Genomic DNA, 20,016 nt, shown 5'->3' with positions numbered 1-20,016 from the left:
ATAGAATATTGATGATTGAAGATTGAGGATTGAGGATTGAGGGTTGTGGATTGGGGACCAGGACTGAGGGTTGAATATTGACGTTTGAGGTCTGAGGATTGAGGATTGAGGATTGAGGATTGAGAATTGAGGATTGAGGATTGAGTACTGAAGATTGAGTATTGATGACTGAGGATTGAGGATAGAGGATTGAGTATTGAAGATTGAGGATCGATGATTGAGGATTGAGGATTGAGGATTGAGGATTGAGTATTGAGGATTGAAGATTGAGGATTGAGGATTGAGGATTGAACATTGAGGACCGAGTGTTGAGGGTTGAGTGATGAGAATTGATGTTTGTGGATAGAGATTTGAAGATTGCACATTGGGTATTGGGTATTGAAAACTGTGAATTGAGGATATTCTATTGGGGATTGAGGATTGACAACTGATTGTTGAGGACTGAGGGCTGAAGATTGAGGATTCAGGATTGAGGATTCAGAATTGTGGTTTGAGGACTGAGGATTGAGGATTGAAGATTGAGTATTGAGGATTGAAGATTGAGGATTGAGGTTGAGGATTGACGATTGAGGATGAGGGCTGAGGGTTGAGGATTGAGGTTTGAGGACTGAGGTCTGAGGATTGAGTATTGAGAATTGAGGATTGAGGATAGAGGATTGAAGATTGAGGATTGGGTATTGAGGATTGAAGAATGAGGATTGAGGATTGAGGATTCAGAATTGAGGATTGAATATTGAGAATTGAGGATTGAAGGTTGAGGATTGCGGAATGAGGATTGAGGATTGAGGATGAGGGCTGATGGTTGAGGGTTGAGGTTTTAGGACTGAGGACTGAGGACTGAGGATTGAGAATTGAGGATTGAGGATTAAGGATTGACGATTGAGGATTGGGTATTGAGGATTGAAGAATGAGGATTGAGGATTGAGGATTGATGATTGGGTATTGAAGATTGAGTATTGAGGATTGAGTATTGAGGATTGAGGATTGAGGATTGAGAATTGAGGATTGAGGATTGAGGATTGAAGATTGAGGATTCGGTATTGAGGATTGAAGAATGAGGATTGAGGATTGAGGATTGAGGATTGAGGATTGAAGATCGATTATTTAGGATTGAAGATTGAGGATTGAGGACTGAGGATTGAGGATTGAGGATTGAGGATTGTGGATTGAGGATTGAAGGTTGAGTATTGAGGATTGAAGATTGAGGATTGTGGATTGAGGATTGAGGATTGAGTATTGAAGATTGAGGATTGGGGATAGAGGATTGACGATTAAGGATTGAGTATTGAAGATTGAGGATTGGGTATTGAGGATTGAAGAATGAGGATTGAGGATTGAGGATTGATGATTGGGTATTGAAGATTGAGTATTGAGTATTTAGTATTGAGGATTGAGGATTGAGGATTGAGAATTGAGGATTGATGATTGAGTATTGATGATTGAAGATTGAGGATTGAGGATTGAGGATTGAGGATTGAGGATTGAAGATTGAGGATTGGGGAATGAGTGTTGAGGGTTGTGTGATGAGAATTGATGTTTGTGGGTAGATATTTGAAGACTGCAGATTGAGCATTGAGTATTGAAAACTGTGAATTGATGATATTCTATTGAGGATTGAGAATTGACAACTGATTGTTGAGGACTGAGGGCTGAAGATTGAGGATTTGGGGTTGAGAATTCAGAATTGAGGATTGAGGATTGAGGATTGAGGATTGAGTATTGAGGATTGAGGATTGAGGATTGAAGATTGAGTATTGAGGATTGAAGGTTGAGGATTGAGGACTGAGGATTGAGGATTGAAGATTGAGGACTAGGGACTGAGTGTTGAGGGTTGAGTGATGAGAATTGGTGTTTGTAGATAGTGATTTAAAGATTGCAGATTGAGTATTGAGTATTGAAAACTGTGAATTGTAGATATTCTTTTGAGAATTGAGAATTGACAACTGATTGTTGAGGACTGAGGTCTGAAGATTGAGGATTCAGGATTGAGGATCCAGGATTGAGGTTTGAGGACTGAGGATTGAGGATAGAGGATTGAGGATTGAGGATTGGGGAATGAGGATTGAATATTCAGGATTGAGGATTGAGGATTGAGGATTGAGGATTGAGGATTGAGGATTGAAGATTCAGTATTGAGGATCGAAGATTGAGAATTGAGGATTGAGGATTGAAGATTGAGGATTGTGTATTGAGGATTGAAGAATGAGGATTGACGATTGAGAATTGGGGATTGAGGATTGAAGATTGAGGATTGAGAATTGAGGATTGAGGATTCAAGATTGGGTATTGAGGATTGGGTATTGAGGATTGAGCACTGGGGATTGAGGATCTAGTATTGGAGATTGATTATTTAGGATTGAAGATAGAGTGTTGAGGATTGAGGATTGAGGATTAAGGATTGAGGATTGAAGATTGAGTGTTGAAGGTTGAGTATTGAGGATTGAAGATTGAGGATTGTGGATTGAGGATTGAGGATTGAGTATTGAAGATTGAGGATTGGGGATTGAGTATTGAAGATTGAGGACTGATGATTGAGGATTGAGTATTGAGGATTGAAGATTGAGTATTGATGATTGAAGATTGAGGATTGAGTATTGAGGGTTGAGGGTTGAGGACGAGGACTGACGGTTGAGGATTGAGGTTTGAGGATTGAGGGCTGAGGACTGAGGACTGAGGATAGAGGATTGAGGATGGAGCATTGAGGATTGAAGATTGAGGATTGAAGATTGAGGATTGAGGATTGAGAATTGAAGATTTAGGATTGGGGACTGAGTGTTGAGGGTTGAGTGATGAGGATTGATGTTTGTGGATAGAGATTTGAAGATTGCAGACAGAGTATTGAGTATTGAAACCTGTGAATTGAGGATATTCTATTGAGGATTGAGGATTGACAACTGATTGTTGAGGACTGAGGGCTGAAGATTGAGGACTCAGGATTGAGGATTCAGGATTGTGGTTTGAGGACAGAGGATTGAGGATTGAGGATTGAGGATTGAGGATTGAGGATTGAGGATTCAGGATTGAGGATTCAGGATTGTGGTTTGAGGACAGAGGATTGAGGATTGAGGATCGAGGATTGAGGATTGAGGATTGAGGATTGAGGATTGAGGATTGAAGGTTGAGGATTGGGTATTGAGGATTGAACATTGAGGATTGAGGATTGAGGATTGAGGATTCAGGATTGAGGATTCAGGATTGAGGATTCAGGATTGAGGACTGAGGATTGAGGATTGAGGATTGAGGACTGAGGATAGAATATTGATGATTGAAGATTGAGGATTGAGGATTGAGGGTTGTGGATTGGGGACCAGGACTGAGGGTTGAATATTGACGTTTGAGGTCTGAGGATTGAGGATTGAGGATTGAGGATTGAGAATTGAGGATTGAGGATTGAGTACTGAAGATTGAGTATTGATGACTGAGGATTGAGGATAGAGGATTGAGTATTGAAGATTGAGGATCGATGATTGAGGATTGAGGATTGAGGATTGAGGATTGAGTATTGAGGATTGAAGATTGAGGATTGAGGATTGAGGATTGAACATTGAGGACCGAGTGTTGAGGGTTGAGTGATGAGAATTGATGTTTGTGGATAGAGATTTGAAGATTGCACATTGGGTATTGGGTATTGAAAACTGTGAATTGAGGATATTCTATTGGGGATTGAGGATTGACAACTGATTGTTGAGGACTGAGGGCTGAAGATTGAGGATTCAGGATTCAGGATTCAGAATTGTGGTTTGAGGACTGAGGATTGAGGATTGAAGATTGAGTATTGAGGATTGAAGATTGAGGATTGAGGTTGAGGATTGACGATTGAGGATGAGGGCTGAGGGTTGAGGATTGAGGTTTGAGGACTGAGGTCTGAGGATTGAGTATTGAGAATTGAGGATTGAGGATAGAGGATTGAAGATTGAGGATTGGGTATTGAGGATTGAAGAATGAGGATTGAGGATTGAGGATTCAGAATTGAGGATTGAATATTGAGAATTGAGGATTGAAGGTTGAGGATTGCGGAATGAGGATTGAGGATTGAGGATGAGGGCTGATGGTTGAGGGTTGAGGTTTTAGGACTGAGGACTGAGGACTGAGGATTGAGAATTGAGGATTGAGGATTAAGGATTGACGATTGAGGATTGGGTATTGAGGATTGAAGAATGAGGATTGAGGATTGAGGATTGATGATTGGGTATTGAAGATTGAGTATTGAGGATTGAGTATTGAGGATTGAGGATTGAGGATTGAGAATTGAGGATTGAGGATTGAGGATTGAAGATTGAGGATTCGGTATTGAGGATTGAAGAATGAGGATTGAGGATTGAGGATTGAGGATTGAGGATTGAAGATCGATTATTTAGGATTGAAGATTGAGGATTGAGGACTGAGGATTGAGGATTGAGGATTGAGGATTGTGGATTGAGGATTGAAGGTTGAGTATTGAGGATTGAAGATTGAGGATTGTGGATTGAGGATTGAGGATTGAGTATTGAAGATTGAGGATTGGGGATAGAGGATTGACGATTAAGGATTGAGTATTGAAGATTGAGGATTGGGTATTGAGGATTGAAGAATGAGGATTGAGGATTGAGGATTGATGATTGGGTATTGAAGATTGAGTATTGAGTATTTAGTATTGAGGATTGAGGATTGAGGATTGAGAATTGAGGATTGATGATTGAGTATTGATGATTGAAGATTGAGGATTGAGGATTGAGGATTGAGGATTGAGGATTGAAGATTGAGGATTGGGGAATGAGTGTTGAGGGTTGTGTGATGAGAATTGATGTTTGTGGGTAGATATTTGAAGACTGCAGATTGAGCATTGAGTATTGAAAACTGTGAATTGATGATATTCTATTGAGGATTGAGAATTGACAACTGATTGTTGAGGACTGAGGGCTGAAGATTGAGGATTTGGGGTTGAGAATTCAGAATTGAGGATTGAGGATTGAGGATTGAGGATTGAGTATTGAGGATTGAGGATTGAGGATTGAAGATTGAGTATTGAGGATTGAAGGTTGAGGATTGAGGACTGAGGATTGAGGATTGAAGATTGAGGACTAGGGACTGAGTGTTGAGGGTTGAGTGATGAGAATTGGTGTTTGTAGATAGTGATTTAAAGATTGCAGATTGAGTATTGAGTATTGAAAACTGTGAATTGTAGATATTCTTTTGAGAATTGAGAATTGACAACTGATTGTTGAGGACTGAGGTCTGAAGATTGAGGATTCAGGATTGAGGATCCAGGATTGAGGTTTGAGGACTGAGGATTGAGGATAGAGGATTGAGGATTGAGGATTGGGGAATGAGGATTGAATATTCAGGATTGAGGATTGAGGATTGAGGATTGAGGATTGAGGATTGAGGATTGAAGATTCAGTATTGAGGATCGAAGATTGAGAATTGAGGATTGAGGATTGAAGATTGAGGATTGTGTATTGAGGATTGAAGAATGAGGATTGACGATTGAGAATTGGGGATTGAGGATTGAAGATTGAGGATTGAGAATTGAGGATTGAGGATTCAAGATTGGGTATTGAGGATTGGGTATTGAGGATTGAGCACTGGGGATTGAGGATCTAGTATTGGAGATTGATTATTTAGGATTGAAGATAGAGTGTTGAGGATTGAGGATTGAGGATTAAGGATTGAGGATTGAAGATTGAGTGTTGAAGGTTGAGTATTGAGGATTGAAGATTGAGGATTGTGGATTGAGGATTGAGGATTGAGTATTGAAGATTGAGGATTGGGGATTGAGTATTGAAGATTGAGGACTGATGATTGAGGATTGAGTATTGAGGATTGAAGATTGAGTATTGATGATTGAAGATTGAGGATTGAGTATTGAGGGTTGAGGGTTGAGGACGAGGACTGACGGTTGAGGATTGAGGTTTGAGGATTGAGGGCTGAGGACTGAGGACTGAGGATAGAGGATTGAGGATGGAGCATTGAGGATTGAAGATTGAGGATTGAAGATTGAGGATTGAGGATTGAGAATTGAAGATTTAGGATTGGGGACTGAGTGTTGAGGGTTGAGTGATGAGGATTGATGTTTGTGGATAGAGATTTGAAGATTGCAGACAGAGTATTGAGTATTGAAACCTGTGAATTGAGGATATTCTATTGAGGATTGAGGATTGACAGCTGATTGTTGAGGACTGAGGGCTGAAGATTGAGGATTGAGGATTGAGGATCCAGAATTGCGGTTTGAGGACTGAGGATTGTGGATTGAATATTGAGTGTTGAGGATTGAAAATTGAGGATTGAGGATTGAGGATGGAGGATTGAAGAAAGAGGACTGAGTGTTGATGATTGAGTGTTGAGAATTGATGTTTGAGGGTTGAGATTTGATTATTTATTTTTGTGGATTGAGTATTGAACGATGTGAATTCAGGGTATTCTATTGAGTATTGAGATTTGAGGATTGATGGTTGAGTATTGAGGATTGATAGTTGAGGGTTGTGTGTTGAATATTGAGGATTGAGGATTGAAGATTGAGTATTGAGGATTGAAGGTTGAGTATTGAGGATTTATAATTGAGGATTGAGGATTGAAGATTGAGGATTGGGGATTGGGGATTGAGGATTGACGATTGAGGATTGAGTATTGAGGATTGAGGATTCAAGATTGGGTATTGAGGATTGGGTATTGAGGATTGAGCATTGGGGATTGAGGATCTAGTATTGGAGATTGATTATTTAGGATTGAAGATAGAGTGTTGAGGATTGAGGATTGAGGATTGAGGATTGAGGATTGAAGGTTGAGTGTTGAAGGTTGAGTATTGAGGATTGAAGATTGAGGATTGTGGAGTGAGGATTGAGGATTGAGTATTGAAGATTGAGGATTGGGGATTGAGTATTGAAGATTGAGGACTGATGATTGAGGATTGAGTATTGAGGACTGAAGATTGAGTATTGATGATTGAAGATTGAGGATTGAGTATTGAGGGTTGAGGGTTGAGGACGAGGACTGACGGTTGAGGATTGAGGTTTGAGGATTGAGGGCTGAGGACTGAGGACTGAGGATAGAGGATTGAGGATGGAGCATTGAGGATTGAAGATTGAGGATTGAAGATTGAGGATTGAGGATTGAGAATTGAAGATTTAGGATTGGGGACTGAGTGTTGAGGGTTGAGTGATGAGGATTGATGTTTGTGGATAGAGATTTGAAGATTGCAGACAGAGTATTGAGTATTGAAACCTGTGAATTGAGGATATTCTATTGAGGATTGAGGATTGACAGCTGATTGTTGAGGACTGAGGGCTGAAGATTGAGGATTGAGGATTGAGGATCCAGAATTGCGGTTTGAGGACTGAGGATTGTGGATTGAATATTGAGTGTTGAGGATTGAAGATTGAGGATTGAGGATTGAGGATGGAGGATTGAAGAAAGAGGACTGAGTGTTGATGATTGAGTGTTGAGAATTGATGTTTGAGGGTTGAGATTTGATTATTGATTTTTGTGGATTGAGTATTGAACGATGTGAATTCAGGGTATTCTATTGAGTATTGAGATTTGAGGATTGATGGTTGAGTATTGAGGATTGATAGTTGAGGGTTGTGTGTTGAATATTGAGGATTGAGGATTGAAGATTGAGTATTGAGGATTGAAGGTTGAGTATTGAGGATTTATAATTGAGGATTGAGGATTGAAGATTGAGGATTGGGGATTGGGGATTGAGGATTGACGATTGAGGATTGAGTATTGACGATTGAGAATTGAGGATTGAGGATTGAAGATTGAGTATTGAGGATTGAAGATTGAGGATTGAGGATTGAGGACTGAGGATTGAGGACTGAGGATTGAGGATTGAGGATTGAGCATTGAGGATTGAGGACTGAGGATTGAGGTTTGAGGATTGACGATGAGGGCTGAGGGTTGAGGATTGAGGCTTGAGGTCTGAGGACTGAGGATTGAGGATTGAGAATTGAGGATTGAGGATTGAGGATCGAAGATTGAGGATTGGGTATTGAGGATTGAAGAATGAGGATTGAGGATTGAGGATTGAGGATTGGGGACTGAGGATTGAATATTCAGGATTGAGGATTGAGGATTGAAGATTGAGGATTGAGGATTGAGGATTGAGGGTTGGGTATTGAGGATTGAAGAATGAGGATTGAGGATTGAGGATTGGGGATTGAGGATTGAAGATTGAGGATTGAGAATTGAGGATTGAGGATTGAAGATTGGGTATTGAGGATTGGGTATTGAGGATTGAGGATTGGGGATTGAGGATCTAGTATTGGAGATTGATTATTTAGGATTGAAGATAGAGTGTTGAGGATTGAGGATTGAGGATTGAGAATTGTGAATTGAGGATGAGGACTGAGGTTTGAGAATTGAGGTTTGCGGAATGAGGATTGAGGATTGAGGATTGAGGATTGAATATTGAGGACTGAGTGTTGAGGGATGAGAGATGAGAATTGATGTTTGTGGATGGAGATTTGAAGATTGAAGATTGAGGATTGAGTATTCAAAACTGAGAATTCAGGATATTCTACTGAGTATTGAGAATTGAGGATTGATGGTTGAGTATTGAGGATTGATGGTTGAGGGTTGTGTGTTGAATATTGAGGATTGGCGGATTGAGTATTGAAGACTGAGGACTGAGGTCTGGGGATTGAGTATCGAGGACTGAGGATTGAGTATTGAGGATTGAGTGTTGAAGATTGAGTATTGATGATTGAAGATTGCGGATTGATTATTGAGGGTTGAGGATTAATGACGAGGACTGAGGGTTGAGGATTGAGGACTGAGGATTGAGGATTGAGGACTGGGCATTGAGGATTGAAGATTGAGGACTGGGGATTGAGGATTGAAGGTTGAGGTTTAAGGATTAAGGATTGGGGATGGGGATCTAGGATTGGATGTTGATTATTGAGGATTGAAGCTTGAGGGTTGAGGATTGCGGATTGAGAATTGAGAATTGAGGATGAGGTCTGAGGGTTGAGGATTGAGGTTTGATGTACGAGGATTGAGGATTCAGGATTGAGGACTGGGGATTGACGATTGAGTATTGAAGACTGTGGATTGATGACTGAGGATTCAGGATTGAGGATTGATGATTGCGGATTGAGTATTGAAAATTGAGTATTGAGGATTGAATATTGAGGATTGTGGATTGAGGATTGAGGATTGAAGGTTGAGTATTGTGGATTGAAGATTGAGGATTGAGGATTGACGATTGAGGACTGAGGATTGAGGTTTGAGGATTGACGATGAGGGCTGAGGGTAGAGCATTGAGGTTTGAGGTCTGAGGACTGAGGATTGAGGATTGAGAATTGAGGATTGAGGATTGAGGATTGAAGATTGAGGATTGGGTGTTGAGGATTGAAGAATGAGGATTGAGGATTGAGGATTGAGGATTGGGGACTGAGGATTGAATATACAGGATTGAGGATTGAGGATTGAGGATTGAGGATTGAGGATTGAAGATTCAGTATAGAGGATCGAAGATTGAGAATTGAGGATTGAGGATTGAACGTTGAGGACTGAGTGTTCAGGGTTGAGTGATGAGAATTGATGTCTGTGGATAGAGATTTGAAGATTGCAGATTGAGTATTGAGTATTGAAAACTGTGAATTGAGGATATTATACTCAGGATTGAGGATTGACAACTGATTGTTGAGGACTGAGGGCTGAAGATTGAGGAATCAGGGTTGAGGATTCAGAATTGAGGTTTGAGGACTGAGGATTGAGGATTGAAGATAGAGTATTGAGGATTGAAGATTGAGGATTGAGGTTGAGGATTGAGGATTGAGGATGAGGGCTGAGGGTTGAGGATTGAGGTTTGAGGACTGAGGTCTGAGGATTGAGTATTGAGAATTGAGGATTGAGGATATAGGATCGAAGATTGAGGATTGGGTATTGAGGATTGAAGAATGAGGATTGAGGATTGAGGATTGATGATTGGGTATTGAAGATTGAGTATTGAGGATTGAGTATTGAGGATTGAGGATTGAGGATTGAGAATTGAGGATTGATGATTGAGTATTGATGATTGAAGATTGAGGATTGAGGATTGAGGATTGAGGATTGAGGATTGAAGATTGAGGTTTGGGGACTGAGTGTTGAGGGCTGTGTGATGAGAATTGATGTTTGTGGGTAGATATTTGAAGATTGCAGATTGAGCATTGAGTATTGAAAACTGTGAATTGATGATATTCTATTGAGGATTGAGAATTGACAACTGATTGTTGAGGACTGAGGGCTGAAGATTGAGGATTCGGTGTTGAGAATTCAGAATTGAGGATTGAGAATTGAGAATTGAGCATAAGGACTGAGGGTTGAGGATTGAGGTTTGAGGAATGAGGATTGAGGATTGAGGATTGAGGATTGAAGATTGAGTATTGATGATTGAAGATTGAGGATTGAGGATTGAGGGTTGACGATTGAGGACGAGGACTGACAGTTGAGGATTGTGGTTTGAGGATTGAGGGTTGACGATTGAGAATTGTGGATGAGGACTGAGGTTTGAGGATTGATGACTGAGGACTGAGGATTGAGGGTTGAGAATTAAGGATTGAGGATTGAGGATTGAAGATTGAGGATTGGGTATTGAGGATTGCAGAATGAGGATTTAGGATTGAGTATTGAGGATTGAGGATTGAAGATTGAGTATTGAGGATTGAAGACTGAGATTGAGGATTGAGGATTGAGGGTTGAGGATTTAGGATTGAGAATTGAGGATTGAGGATTGAGGATTGAAGATTGAGGTTTGGGTATTGAGTATTGAAGAATGAGGATTGAGGATTGAGGATTGGGTATTGAGGATTGAAGATTGAGGATTGAGAATTGAGGATTGAGGATTGAAGATTGAGTATTGAGGATTCAGGATTGAGGATTGAGGATTGGGGATTGAGGATTGAAGATTGAGGATTGAGGATTGAGGATTGAGGATTGAGGATTGAGGATTGAGGATTGAGGATTGAGGATGGAGGATTGAAGAAAGAGGACTGAGTGTTGATGATTGAGTGTTGAGAATTGATGTTTGAGGGTTGAGATTTGATTATTGATTTTTGTGGATTGAGTATTGAGCGATGAGAATTCAAGGTATTCTATTGAGTATTGAGAATTGAGGATTGATGGTTGAGTATTGAGGATTGATAGTTGAGGGTTGTGTGTTGAATATTGAGGATTGAGGATTGAGGATTGAGGCTTGAGGATTGAGGATTGAAGATTGAGCATTGAGGATTGAAGGTTGAGTATTGAGGAATTAGAATTGAGGATTGAGGATTGAAGATTGAGGATTGGGGATTGAGGATTGACGATTGAGGATTGAGTATCGACGATTGAGAATTGAGGATTGAGGATTGAAGATTGAGTATTGAGGGTTGAAGATTGAGGATTGAGGATTGAGGATTGAGGATTGAGGACTGAGGATTGAGGATTGAGGATTGAACATTGAGGATTGAGGACTGAGGATTGAAGTTTGAGGATTGACGATGAGGGCTGAGGGTTGAGGATTGAGGTTTGAGGTCTGAGGACTGAGGATTGAGGATTGAGAATTGAGGATTGAGGACTGAGGATTGGAGATTGAGGATTGGGTATTGAGGATTGAAGAATGAGGATTGAGGATTGAGGATTGAGGATTGGGGACTGAGGATTGAATATTCAGGATTGAGGATTGAGGATTGAGGATTTAGGATTGAGGATTGAGGATTGAAGATTCAGTATTGAGGATCGAAGATTGAGAATTGAGGATTGAGGATTGAAGATTGAGGATTGGGGACTGAGTGTTGAGGGTTGAGTGGTGAGGATTGACGTTTGTGGATAGAGATTTGAAGATTGCAGATTGAGTTTTGAGTATTGAAACCTGTGAATTGAGGATATTCTATTGAGGATTGAGTATTGACAACTGATAGTTGAGGACTGAGGGCTGAAGATTGTGGATACAGGATTGAGGCTTCAGAATTGAGGTTTGAGGACTGAGGATTGAGGATTGAGGAATGAGGATTGAGGATTGAGGATTGAGGATTGAAGATTGTGGATTGAGGGTTGAGGATTTAGGATTGAGGATTGAAGATTGAGAATTGGGGACTGAGTGCTGAGGGCTGAGTGATGAGAATTGATGTTTGTGGATAGAGATTTGAAGATTGCTGATTGAGTATTGCGTATGGAAAACTCTGAACTGAGAATATTCTATTGAGGATTGAGGATTGACAACTAATTGTTGAGGGCTGAGGGCTGAAGATTGAGGACTCAGGATTGAGGATTCAGGATTGTGGTTTTAGGACAGAGGATTGAGGATTGAGGATTGAGGATTGAGGATTGAGGATTGAGGATTGAAGATTGAGGATTGGGTATTGAGCATTGAATATTGAGGATTGAGGATTGAGGATTGAGGATTCAGGATTGAGGATTCAGGATTGAGGATTCAGGATTGTGGTTTGAGGACAGAGGATTGAGGATTGTGGATCGAGGATTGAGGATTGAGGATTGAGGATTGATGATTGAGGATTGAAGATTGAGGATTGGGTATTGAGGATTGAACATTGAGGATTGAGGATTGAGGATTCAGGATTGAGGATTGAGGACTGAGGATTGAATATTGATGATTGAAGATTGAGGATTGAGTATTGTGGGTTGTGGATTGGGGACCAGGACTGAGGGTTGAATATTGACGTTTGATTTCTGAGGATTCAGGATTGAGGATTGAGAATTAAGGATTGAGGATTGAGGATTGAAGATTGAGGATTGGGTATTGAGGATTGAGGAATGAGGATTGAGGATTGAGGATTGAGGCGTGAGGATTGAGTATTGAGAACTGAGGATGAGGACTGAGGGCTGAGGGTTGAGGTTTGAGGAATGAGGATTGGGGGTTGAGGATTGAGGATTGAGGATTGAGGATTGAGGATTGAGGATTGAGGATTGAAGATTGAGTATTGATGATTGAAGATTGAGGATTGAGGATTGAGGGTTGAGGATTGAGGACGAGGACTGACAGTTGAGGATTGTGGTTTGAGGATTGAGGGTTGACGATTGAGAATTGTGGATGAGGACTGAGGTTTGAGGATTGATGACTGAGGACTGAGGATTGAGGGTTGAGAATTAAGGATTGAGGATTGAGGATTGAAGATTGAGGATTGGGTATTGAGGATTGCAGAATGAGGATTTAGGATTGAGTACTGAGGATTGAGGATTGAAGATTGGGTATTGAGGATTGAAGACTGACGATTGAGGATTGAGGATTGAGGGTTGAGGATTTAGGATTGAGAATTGAGGATTGAGGATTGAGGATTGAAGATTGAGGATTGGGTATTGAGTATTGAAGAATGAGGATTGAGGATTGAGGATTGGGGATTGAGGATTGAAGATTGAGGATTGAGAATTGAGGATTGAGGATTGAAGATTGAGTATTGAGGATTCAGTATTGAGGATTGAGGATTGGGGATTGAGGATTGAAGATTGAGGATTGAGGATTGAGGATTGAGGATTGAGGATTGAGGATTGAGGATTGAGGATTGAGGATGGAGGATTGAAGAAAGAGGACTGAGTGTTGATGATTGAGTGTTGAGAATTGATGTTTGAGGGTTGAGATTTGATTATTGATTTTTGTGGATTGAGTATTGAGCGATGAGAATTCAAGGTATTCTATTGAGTATTGAGAATTGAGGATTGATGGTTGAGTATTGAGGATTGATAGTTGAGGGTTGTGTGTTGAATATTGAGGATTGAGGATTGAGGATTGAGGCTTGAGGATTGAGGATTGAAGATTGAGCATTGAGGATTGAAGGTTGAGTATTGAGGAATTAGAATTGAGGATTGAGGATTGAAGATTGAGGATTGGGGATTGAGGATTGACGATTGAGGATTGAGTATCGACGATTGAGAATTGAGGATTGAGGATTGAAGATTGAGTATTGAGGGTTGAAGATTGAGGATTGAGGATTGAGGATTGAGGATTGAGGATTGAGGATTGAGGATTGAGGACTGAGGATTGAGGATTGAGGATTGGGCATTGAGGATTGAGGACTGAGGATTGAGGTTTGAGGATTGACGATGAGGGCTGAGGGTTGAGAATTGAGGCTTGAGGTCTGAGGACTGAGGATTGAGGATTGAGAATTGAGGATTGAGGATTGAGGATCGAAGATTGAGGATTGGGTATTGAGGATTGAAGAATGAGGATTGAGGATTGAGGATTGAGGATTGGGGACTGAGGATTGAATATTCAGGATTGAGGATTGAGGATTGAAGATTGAGGATTGAGGATTGAGGATTGAGGATTGGGTATTGAGGATTGAAGAATGAGGATTGAGGATTGAGGATTGGGGATTGAGGATTGAAGATTGAGGATTGAGAATTGAGGATTGAGGATTGAAGGTTGGGTATTGAGGATTGGGTATTGAGGATTGAGGATTGGGGATTGAGGATCTAGTATTGGAGATTGATTATTTAGGATTGAAGATAGAGTGTTGAGGATTGAGGATTGAGGATTGAGAATTGTGAATTGAGGGTGAGGACTGAGGTTTGAGAATTGAGGTTTGAGGAATGAGGATTGAGGATTGAGGATTGAGGATTGAATATTGAGGACTGTGTGTTGAGGGATGAGAGATGAGAATTGATGTTTGTGGATGGAGATTTGAAGATTGAAGATTGAGGATTGAGTATTGAAAACTGAGAATTCAGGATATTCTACTGAGTATTGAGAATTTAGGATTGATGGTTGAGTATTGAGGATTGATGGTTGAGGGTTGTGTGTTGAATATTGAGGATTGGCGGATTGAGTATTGAAGATTGAGGACTGAGGTCTGGGGATTGAGTATCGAGGACTGAGGATTGAGTATTGAGGATTGAGTGTTGAAGATTGAGTATTGATGATTGAAGATTGCGGATTGATTATTGAGGGTTGAGGATTGATGACGAGGACTGAGGGTTGAGGATTGAGGACTGAGGATTGAGGATTGAGGACTGGGCATTGAGGATTGAAGATTGAGGACTGGGGATTGAGGATTGAAGGTTGAGGTTTAAGGATTAAGGATTGGGGATGGGGATCTAGGATTGGATGTTGATTATTGAGGATTGAAGCTTGAGGGTTGAGGATTGCGGATTGAGAATTGAGAACTGAGGATGAGGTCTGAGGGTTGAGGATTGAGGTTTGATGTACGAGGATTGAGGATTCAGGATTGAGGACTGGGGATCGACGATTGAGTATTGAAGACTGTGGATTGATGACTGAGGATTCAGGATTGAGGATTGATGATTGCGGATTGAGTATTGAAAATTGAGTATTGAGGATTGAATATTGAGGATTGTGGATTGAGGATTGAGGATTGAAGGTTGAGTATTGTGGATTGAAGATTGAGGATTGAGGATTGACGATTGAGGACTGAGGATTGAGGTTTGAGGATTGACGATGAGGGCTGAGGGTAGAGCATTGAGGTTTGAGGTCTGAGGACAGAGGATTGAGGATTGAGAATTGAGGATTGAGGATTGAGGATTGAAGATTGAGGATTGGGTGTTGAGGATTGAAGAATGAGGATTGAGGATTGAGGATTGAGGATTGGGGACTGAGGATTGAATATACAGGATTGAGGATTGAGGATTGAGGATTGAGGATTGAGGATTGAAGATTCAGTATAGAGGATCGAAGATTGAGAATTGAGGATTGAGGATTGAACGTTGAGGACTGAGTGTTCAGGGTTGAGTGATGAGAATTGATGTCTGTGGATAGAGATTTGAAGATTGCAGATTGAGTATTGAGTATTGAAAACTGTGAATTGAGGATATTATACTCAGGATTGAGGATTGACAACTGATTGTTGAGGACTGAGGGCTGAAGATTGAGGAATCAGGGTTGAGGATTCAGAATTGAGGTTTGAGGACTGAGGATTGAGGATTGAAGATAGAGTATTGAGGATTGAAGATTGAGGATTGAGGTTGAGGATTGAGGTTTGAGGAATGAGGATTGAGGATTGAAGATTGAGAATTGAGGATTGAGTAATGAGGATTGAATATTGAGTATTGAGGATTGAAGATTGAGGATTGAGGATTGAGGATTGAGGATTGAGGATTGAGGATTGAGGATTGAGGATAGAGGATTGAAGATTGAGGATTGGGGACTGAGAGTTGAGGGTTGAGTGATGAGGATTGATGTTTGTGGATAGAGATTTGAAGATTGCAGATTGAGTATTGAGTATTGAAACCTGTGAATTGAGGATATTCTATTGAGGATTGAGTATTGACAACTGATAGTTGAGGACTGATGGCTGAAGATTGAGGATTCAGGATTGAGGATTCAGAATTGTGGTTTGAGGACTGAGGATTGAGGATTGAGGAATGAGGATTGAGGATTGAGGATCGAGGATTGAAGATTGTGGATTGAGGATTGAGGATTGAGGATTGAGGATTGAAGATTGAGGATTGGGGACTGAGTGCTGAGGGCTGAGTGATGAGAATTGATGTTTGTGGATAGAGATTTGAAGATTGCAGATTGAGTATTGCGTATGGAAAACTCTGAACTGAGGATATTCTATTGAGGATTGAGGATTGACAACTGATTGTTGAGGACTGAGGGCTGAAGATTGAGGACTCAGGATTGAGGATTCAGGATTGTGGTTTGAGGACAGAGGATTGAGGATTGAGGATTGAGGATTGAGGATTGAGGATTGAGGATTCAGGATTGAGGATTCAGGATTGTGGTTTGAGGACAGAGGATTGAGGATTGAGGATCGAGGATTGAGGATTGAGGATTGAGGATTGAGGATTGAGGATTGAAGGTTGAGGATTGGGTATTGAGGATTGAACATTGAGGATTGAGGATTGAGGATTGAGGATTCAGGATTGAGGATTCAGGATTGAGGATTCAGGATTGAGGACTGAGGATTGAGGATTGAGGATTGAGGACTGAGGATAGAATATTGATGATTGAAGATTGAGGATTGAGGATTGAGGGTTGTGGATTGGGGACCAGGACTGAGGGTTGAATATTGACGTTTGAGGTCTGAGGATTGAGGATTGAGGATTGAGGATTGAGAATTGAGGATTGAGGATTGAGTACTGAAGATTGAGTATTGATGACTGAGGATTGAGGATAGAGGATTGAGTATTGAAGATTGAGGATCGATGATTGAGGATTGAGGATTGAGGATTGAGGATTGAGTATTGAGGATTGAAGATTGAGGATTGAGGATTGAGGATTGAACATTGAGGACCGAGTGTTGAGGGTTGAGTGATGAGAATTGATGTTTGTGGATAGAGATTTGAAGATTGCACATTGGGTATTGGGTATTGAAAACTGTGAATTGAGGATATTCTATTGGGGATTGAGGATTGACAACTGATTGTTGAGGACTGAGGGCTGAAGATTGAGGATTCAGGATTGAGGATTCAGAATTGTGGTTTGAGGACTGAGGATTGAGGATTGAAGATTGAGTATTGAGGATTGAAGATTGAGGATTGAGGTTGAGGATTGACGATTGAGGATGAGGGCTGAGGGTTGAGGATTGAGGTTTGAGGACTGAGGTCTGAGGATTGAGTATTGAGAATTGAGGATTGAGGATAGAGTATTGAAGATTGAGGATTGGGTATTGAGGATTGAAGAATGAGGATTGAGGATTGAGGATTCAGAATTGAGGATTGAATATTGAGAATTGAGGATTGAAGGTTGAGGATTGCGGAATGAGGATTGAGGATTGAGGATGAGGGCTGATGGTTGAGGGTTGAGGTTTTAGGACTGAGGACTGAGGACTGAGGATTGAGAATTGAGGATTGAGGATTAAGGATTGACGATTGAGGATTGGGTATTGAGGATTGAAGAATGAGGATTGAGGATTGAGGATTGATGATTGGGTATTGAAGATTGAGTATTGAGGATTGAGTATTGAGGATTGAGGATTGAGGATTGAGAATTGAGGATTGAGGATTGAGGATTGAAGATTGAGGATTCGGTATTGAGGATTGAAGAATGAGGATTGAGGATTGAGGATTGAGGATTGAGGATTGAAGATCGATTATTTAGGATTGAAGATTGAGGATTGAGGACTGAGGATTGAGGATTGAGGATTGAGGATTGTGGATTGAGGATTGAAGGTTGAGTATTGAGGATTGAAGATTGAGGATTGTGGATTGAGGATTGAGGATTGAGTATTAAAGATTGAGGATTGGGGATAGAGGATTGACGATTAAGGATTGAGTATTGAAGATTGAGGATTGGGTATTGAGGATTGAAGAATGAGGATTGAGGATTGAGGATTGATGATTGGGTATTGAAGATTGAGTATTGAGTATTGAGTATTGAGGATTGAGGATTGAGGATTGAGAATTGAGGATTGATGATTGAGTATTGATGATTGAAGATTGAGGATTGAGGATTGAGGATTGAGGATTGAGGATTGAAGATTGAGGATTGGGGAATGAGTGTTGAGGGTTGTGTGATGAGAATTGATGTTTGTGGGTAGATATTTGAAGACTGCAGATTGAGCATTGAGTATTGAAAACTGTGAATTGATGATATTCTATTGAGGATTGAGAATTGACAACTGATTGTTGAGGACTGAGGGCTGAAGATTGAGGATTTGGGGTTGAGAATTCAGAATTGAGGATTGAGGATTGAGGATTGAGGATTGAGTATTGAGGATTGAGGATTGAGGATTGAAGATTGAGTATTGAGGATTGAAGGTTGAGGATTGAGGACTGAGGATTGAGGATTGAAGATTGAGGACTAGGGACTGAGTGTTGAGGGTTGAGTGATGAGAATTGGTGTTTGTAGATAGTGATTTAAAGATTGCAGATTGAGTATTGAGTATTGAAAACTGTGAATTGTAGATATTCTTTTGAGAATTGAGAATTGACAACTGATTGTTGAGGACTGAGGTCTGAAGATTGAGGATTCAGGATTGAGGATCCAGGATTGAGGTTTGAGGACTGAGGATTGAGGATAGAGGATTGAGGATTGAGGATTGGGGAATGAGGATTGAATATTCAGGATTGAGGATTGAGGATTGAGGATTGAGGATTGAGGATTGAGGATTGAAGATTCAGTATTGAGGATCGAAGATTGAGAATTGAGGATTGAGGATTGAAGATTGAGGATTGTGTATTGAGGATTGAAGAATGAGGATTGACGATTGAGAATTGGGGATTGAGGATTGAAGATTGAGGATTGAGAATTGAGGATTGAGGATTCAAGATTGGGTATTGAGGATTGGGTATTGAGGATTGAGCACTGGGGATTGAGGATCTAGTATTGGAGATTGATTATTTAGGATTGAAGATAGAGTGTTGAGGATTGAGGATTGAGGATTAAGGATTGAGGATTGAAGATTGAGTGTTGAAGGTTGAGTATTGAGGATTGAAGATTGAGGATTGTGGATTGAGGATTGAGGATTGAGTATTGAAGATTGAGGATTGGGGATTGAGTATTGAGGGTTGAGGGTTGAGGACGAGGACTGACGGTTGAGGATTGAGGTTTGAAGATTGAGGGTTGAGGACTGAGGACTGAGGATAGAGGATTGAGGATGGAGCATTGAGTATTGAAAACTGAGGACTGGGGATTGAGGATTGAAGATTGAGGATTGAGGATTGAGAATTGAAGATTGAGGATTGGGGACTGAGTGTTGAGGGTTGAGTGGTGAGGATTGATGTTTGTGGATAGAGATTTGAAGATTGCAGATTGAGTATTGAGTATTGAAACCTGTGAATTGAGGATATTCTATTGAGGATTGAGTATTGACAACTGATAGTTGAGGACTGATGGCTGAAGATTGAGGATTCAGGATTGAGGATTCAGAACTGTGGTTTGAGGACTGAGGATTGAGGATTGAGGAATGAGGATTGAGGATTGAGGATCGAGGATTGAAGATTGTGGATTGAGGATTGAGGATTGAGGATTGAGGATTGAAGATTGAGGATTGGGGACTGAGTGCTGAGGGCTGAGTGATGAGAATTGATGTTTGTGGATAGAGATTTGAAGATTGCAGATTGAGTATTGCGTATGGAAAACTCTGAACTGAGGATATTCTATTGAGGATTGAGGATTGACAACTGATTGTTGAGGACTGAGGGCTGAAGATTGAG

This window comes from Calliopsis andreniformis, unplaced genomic scaffold (assembly GCF_051401765.1).
Source record: "Calliopsis andreniformis isolate RMS-2024a unplaced genomic scaffold, iyCalAndr_principal scaffold0059, whole genome shotgun sequence".
NCBI classification, from domain to species: domain Eukaryota; kingdom Metazoa; phylum Arthropoda; class Insecta; order Hymenoptera; family Andrenidae; genus Calliopsis; species Calliopsis andreniformis.
Note: the sequence above shows the minus strand (reverse complement) of the source record.